Raw genomic sequence first — 6,216 nt, forward strand, 5'->3', positions numbered from 1 at the left:
TCAGAAACAGACTCTCAAAATGCAGTCACAATCATAGGCAGCTGGCGTTCCTTGACAAAATTTGTGTAAGCAGTACATTTTTTATTTTGCTCTTTCTGCCATCCAGGGATTGATTTCAGTAACTGAGGGTCAAAACTCAGGAAAGGCACCTGATTGGGATAAAAAATATGAACAGTACTAAGGAAGGAGGCAGCCGGTTGTTTGAACTACAGTCAGAGTGACAGCTTGTACTTGCAGTACTGGTTCAGCTTCATGGCTATTGCCTGGAACAGGTCCCTTCGCCACTGGTTTGCATGATCGCTTGACAGTTCTTGTGATGTCATGTTTTCGATTCAACTTATCAAATCCACTGGCTTGTTGTGTGCATGGTGGATCAAAGCCTGCTGGATTTCAAACCATGTTAGGAGCTCTGTGAACTGGGTGGCATTTTCCTCCTCAAACTTCACTTGATCTTGAATATCTCCCTGTTCCAAGAGACTGTGTAGCTTAAGCATGCACTATGTGCTGGGTGTGATTTTTAGCTCCTTGGACACAAATTGCCAGTAGTACTGCATATTCCTGGCATGGTACCAGACCACATTGGACCACAGATTCCACCTTGTGAGCACAGGCTCTGGTGGCAGTGACACAGTCACATATGGATCCACACTTTGACTGATGAGGGACTCCCTGTATTGGAGCTTACAGCCTAGACAGTGCTTGAAGGCTTTCTTGAAGGAGGAGAGCAGGCTATCCACATCAGGGAACTGTGTGCACCAGAGTCACTGACTAAAGACAGAATGTGTGAATTGCAGGTGAGATAAGCTTCTTTGGGCATCATTCTGTGGAGCACATCAGAGAGAGACTTGCACATATACATGGCATTGTTGGACAGAAATTCTGTGATCTTGTTAAATTCTAAGTTGTAGTTGACAATAGCCTTCACTACAGCCTGAGCCATGGTAGAAAAATTGACAGACGTGAGGCGGACCTGCTGTGTTTGAAAAACAGGCAGATCCTGGTCTGTCCAGCTCCCAGGTACAAATAAAATGTGCATAATTATTTTGAGGGTCAGCAACTTCATCAGCTGCAATGGGATTCATGCACTGCCAATGCAAACTCTGTGAACTATACATACAAAGCAATCACTACACGGAGATAGTGTTGGTGAAGTTTGCTGCACATGGGAAACATCCAGCATTTGGCATGTTTTTGTTTAGGTAGACCCTTAACTTAGGGTGATCAATTTGCTCCAGTGGGATGTTGCCACCACGAAAGCCTCTGTGTGGGAAGATGTCACCACTCACCTTTGCCAAACAGTCCTTTTAAAGAGCGAGGATGTGGTTGCTTGTTTCTTGCTCTGATCTTCAGCCTCTGCAGTAGCCTTTCACTTTGTGCACCTTGGAATTTAAGTGTCAAGGTATACTGTTTTTCCTCAACACATCCAGAGTCATGTTGCAGGCAGTACAGAACCATTTGACTCCATTTGTATGCAAGTTCCCTGTAGGATACTGTCTTATGGGATCCAGCACTGAAAGATATTTTGCATTCTTGGAGGATTTCTTCTCACTATTCATCCTCCTCTGGTTGTTACATGGTGCAGTAGGATGCATCTGGTTGTCTCCAACATGGTGCTGCAGCCTTTTCAGTTCCCCGATTGGCCCTTGACTGCTGCATGTACTCAGCCGAAGTCACTGGCTCAGCCTCTCATTATCTCCCTCTCCCCAAATGCTCAAATGCTGCAGGGGTTCCCACTCTGCTTGTGGTTAAGGTTTTTTTTTCAGGGAGATCCCACCAAAATTGCAAAGACTGCTGTTTTTTGTGGAAGACACTTGATTTTGTGTATTCCATAAAAAAGTGCAAATTTGCAATTTTAGTAGGTCCCTACAAATAGTTAATTATTGAGCAAAATGTATAAACAACAGTGGAAGCAAGGGCCAAAGCCCCGGGATTCCTCTTTTCTTGGAAGATTGCCATCTCACTGTGCTACCAAGTTAGGCTCCCTCTAGGTTGCAGTCCTTCTAGCACAATCATGGTATGTATCCCATATTTTTGGGATAGATGAAGTCTGAAATTAGTAATCTTTCCTTCCTCTTTTCCTCATTCTGGAATTTCAACATTCTACGAGGCACAATAAAAACATATGGAACTTGGGTTTTCAAAAAGCAGCAGCAGAAGTAGTTGGCAAAACCAGGCTTCTGATTGCTGTCAGAATTTCAGGCTTTTAGGCAGACTTGGAACAGAACAGATGGGAAAAGTCAAAACTGATAATGGTGTTCACAGTTAACACAGTAGAAGAGGTTAAGTCTGTAACTCATTCTTGCCAGAAGGTATTGTGTTTATTGTCTGATCTTTGCAACAGGACTCTTTCTTTGCATATTTTTACTTCTGTATAAGGGCCTTGATTCCACAAAGTGCTGAAGTATGTGCTGAAATTTACATGTGAATAATCCATTTGATAGTAATGATCATAGTATTATTGCTTTTTGGGACTTTAATGGTAATGTTCATATGCTCAAAGGTAGGCACAGGCTTAATTATCTGCTGAAGTTGGACTTGGCAATGCCCATCTATATTCAGTCCTCAGCATTTTAAATACTGCTTACCTGTATTTAATCTCCATAAACAGAATTTATAAAATCCGTGCTTACTAAACAGTAGGTAAATATATCTGTATCTGTATAATATCTCTGAAGGATATACATATCAAGTATGGGAAAATGTATCCAATAATGCTATTTTATACCCAAACACAACTAAATAAAATGAATAATAAAGGCCAGACAGGGAGCCCATTTTTTTTTCTTTCAGGTACATAAATGTGAGACAGGTGGTATGAGAGGAGAACCAAAATAAAAAATCCCCCAATGGATCTGATTCTAATGTCTCACTACTGGGACTGTGTTGGCTTCCACTGGATGCATCTACAAGTGTAATTAGCACAGAACAATCAACTCCAGTGCAGTTTGGGCTTGAGTCAGCAGCTCCCAGGCTCAGCATCTGCACATGTGCCTGGGACCACAGCACTTTGAGCCAGGGTGAAGCAACCTCAGGCTGGCAGGGGGTCTGGACATCAGCCCTGGGCTCTGGGTGGCAGTGTTGGGTGGAGGAGGGGCTGGCTGGGGCACAAGGGTGCTACACTGCAAAGCTAGCTGGCAGGCAGCCCCTGCACTGTAGCACCTTGGTGCCCCCGCTAGCATCTTCTACTTGTGTGTTATTACTCCACCAGTGATGTAAATTACTCCACCGCAGGATATTACTTGTTCCAGACAGTACCATCCTACAGAGAAATTAATTAATTTCCTGTGAACTAATATGGGTACACATATAGATGGTGATGCTTTATTGCAGAGCTGATTAGTCAACTCCACAGTAAAGTGCATGTGTAGATGCATCCACTGAGTTTCTGCTGACGAACGTTGTGTATTCCTACTGCCATAACCCACATTCTCCTTTCACATGTTGTCTTCTTGTGTTTTACACCCTCCTGCTATATTTTTATCATAAAATATGATTAGGTAATGGCAAGCAATGTTCCCTCTAAGGAGTAGCAGTCTGTGAGCGTGCTGCTTTGGTCCTGCCTCCCCCTTTTGGTGCGGTGTGGGACACTTACCAAAGGTAAGCTCCTCACTCCTCACCTGGGGCAGGCAGCAGGGCCTGGGGGCTAGGGCTAGGGCTTGGGGCCTGGGGCAGGCTCCGCCGGGGGCCTGGGGGCTAGAGCAGGCTCCGCTGGGGGCCTGGGGCGGGCTCTGCCGGGGGCCTAGGGGCTGAGGCCTGGGGCAGGCTCCGCTGGGGGCCTGGTGGCCTGGGGTGGGCTTCGCCCGCTCTGGGGAACTGCTCTGCTCTCTCGCATCACCTTGGGGAGTGAGGAGGCATGTGGTGTCAGGGCTGGGGAGTGGAGCACTTCCCTGGAGCCAGTGGAGCCTCACTTGGGGCAGGCAGCGGCTTCTCCCTGAGGTGAGGCAAGGCAGGGATGGAGGCTGGGGCTGGGGACTGGCGTGGGCTCTGCCAGTTCCAGACAACTGCTCCGCTGGCACTGGGGAACTGCTCCACTCCCCAGCCCTGATGCCACGTGCCTCCTTGCTCCCTAAGGTGATGCGGGGGAGTGGAACAGTTCCCTGGAACCAGCGGAGCCTGTGCCAGGCCCCAGCCTCTGCCTCAGGGAGGAGCTTACCTTCAGTAAGTGTCCCATGCTGCAGCCTAGCTCCTCTTCTGGCAGGTGTGCAGCCTTAAAAAGTTGGTGCGTGGCCAGACTTTTACTTGTGCATGGCCACGCACACACACACATTAGAGGGAACCTTGGTGGCAAAGCCTTCTTTCTCCTATGTGTGTATCAGCACTTAGCATAAATGGGTCTGAGATAGGTGTGCCTTTTCTGACCTTGCTAGAAATAAATAAATCCACCTAGAACACCCACCTATGCATGGGTACCAACAAGAAGACAACATTCATGAGCCAGGAAAAGACACTAATCAATCAGGAACCAGAGGGTGAGTTTACCTCCTTCATGTTGGGCTCTTCAGATATACCCAGAACCTTGGGCCCTGTCAGGGACAAAGTATTTGATGGTAGCATCACATAGTGACTCAAATTCATGATCAGTGCACTCAAGGGTGGGGCAGGTGGACTGCAGTCTCCCTGAGCTGGGGGGATCTAATCCAACTCACCTCCCTATCCTCCAATGCAGGCTGGGCAAACCCCAGCCTGATATCCCTCCCCTCCCTCCTTCCCACTCCCATCCTGACGACAGCACCGGAGCTGGGAAGCAGGGTAGAGGGGCAAGGGGAGAGAGGCTGCAGACACGTAGCCACTCCAAACTGGAGCTCAGTCCCCCAAACTCCTAGACAGAACAGTAAGTGTCTGTTGGGTTGGAGGGATTGCTGTAATTCAGGGGTGGGCAATTGTTTTGGTTGGAGGGCCGCTTAATGACTTTTGGTGAGCTGTTGAGGGTAGCCCTGCCCCAAAACAGGTGCCCCACTCCCTGGTCACCATCTTGGGACTGGAAGTCCCTGCCCTAACCCCTGACCTTTGCCACTGGAAGTCTCTCCCATTGTCCCAGAAGTACTCCTTGTGGTGGAGAGGTTACCATCTTCAAACTGAAAAAAACCCTAAATTGTATTCTAAAAATCACACATCTACAATAACATCTTTTATTTTGAAAAATATTTTTGTCCTGATTTGTGTGCATTTCATTGTGTATCTAGAGGTGATTGCATAATAGCTCAAAATGAAGTCTTACATTGTACATTGTGGGGTGTGTGTGGGGAGACATGTGGAGCAGTGTGGGGGTAGGTATGGGTTTTTTTGGGTTGCTGTGGGCGAATGTTTGGGTGTGTGGGTATGGGGTTTGTGGGGGGTTGTGTGTGTGTGTGTGTCTGTGTCCCTGTGTGTATGGATGTGGGGTGTGGGGGTGGGCACCATGCAGTTCCTGGCTAGAACGTGGGCTTGCGGGACTCTGGCTCTGTGCCTCCATGTGTGGCTCCCAGCTAGAGTTCCAGGAGCCCTGCGAGCTGGCCCAGCCTGATGGCATGGGATTCCCTATGGTTCCTGGCACTAGCGCGCCATTGGGCTGGGCTCGCTCTGTGTGGGTCACGGCATTATAGTTGGGAACCATGTGCCACAGGACCAGTCTGACTGGTTCTGTGCCATTCTACATGGGCCCTGATGTTGCAGCTGGGAACTGCATGGTGCCTGGAGGGGATGGGCCAAGCTGGGTCAGTTTAGTGCTATGCTTTTGGGAACTGCATGGTGTGGGGAGATGCCTGGTTGGCTCCATGCTGTGCCATGGTCCTGCTGCATTCTGTGGTCCTGACATTGCAGCTGGGAACTGCATGCTGCTGGGAGGTGCCCAGCCAGGCCAGGCCAGCTCTGTGCCACGCCACATGGTGTGGGTCCTGGCATTGCAGCTGGGAACTGTGCGGCATGGCATGACGCTGGCTGGCCCAGCCAGGCACCTCCCAGCAGTGTGCAGTTCTTGGCTGCAATGTTGGAACACAGCAGGAGCCATCCTGGCCCCTGCGGTTCCCAGCTGGATCCTGCTGCCTCCTGCCCTGGCCCTAGGGCCCTGTGCTTCCACCTTCTGCCATTCCCCCCTGTACCTGCTGCTGCCTTTCCCCTGCTGCTTCCCATCTTTCCCCACCCTCTGCCACTGCTCCCTCTCACCCAGCCACCTGCCTGCCACTCCCACCCACTGCTTTCCTTCCACCCTTTGCCCACCTGCTATTCTGGCAGCATGTT

The sequence above is a fragment of the Alligator mississippiensis genome, chromosome 2 (genome assembly GCF_030867095.1).
Source record: "Alligator mississippiensis isolate rAllMis1 chromosome 2, rAllMis1, whole genome shotgun sequence".
Classification (NCBI taxonomy): domain Eukaryota; kingdom Metazoa; phylum Chordata; order Crocodylia; family Alligatoridae; genus Alligator; species Alligator mississippiensis.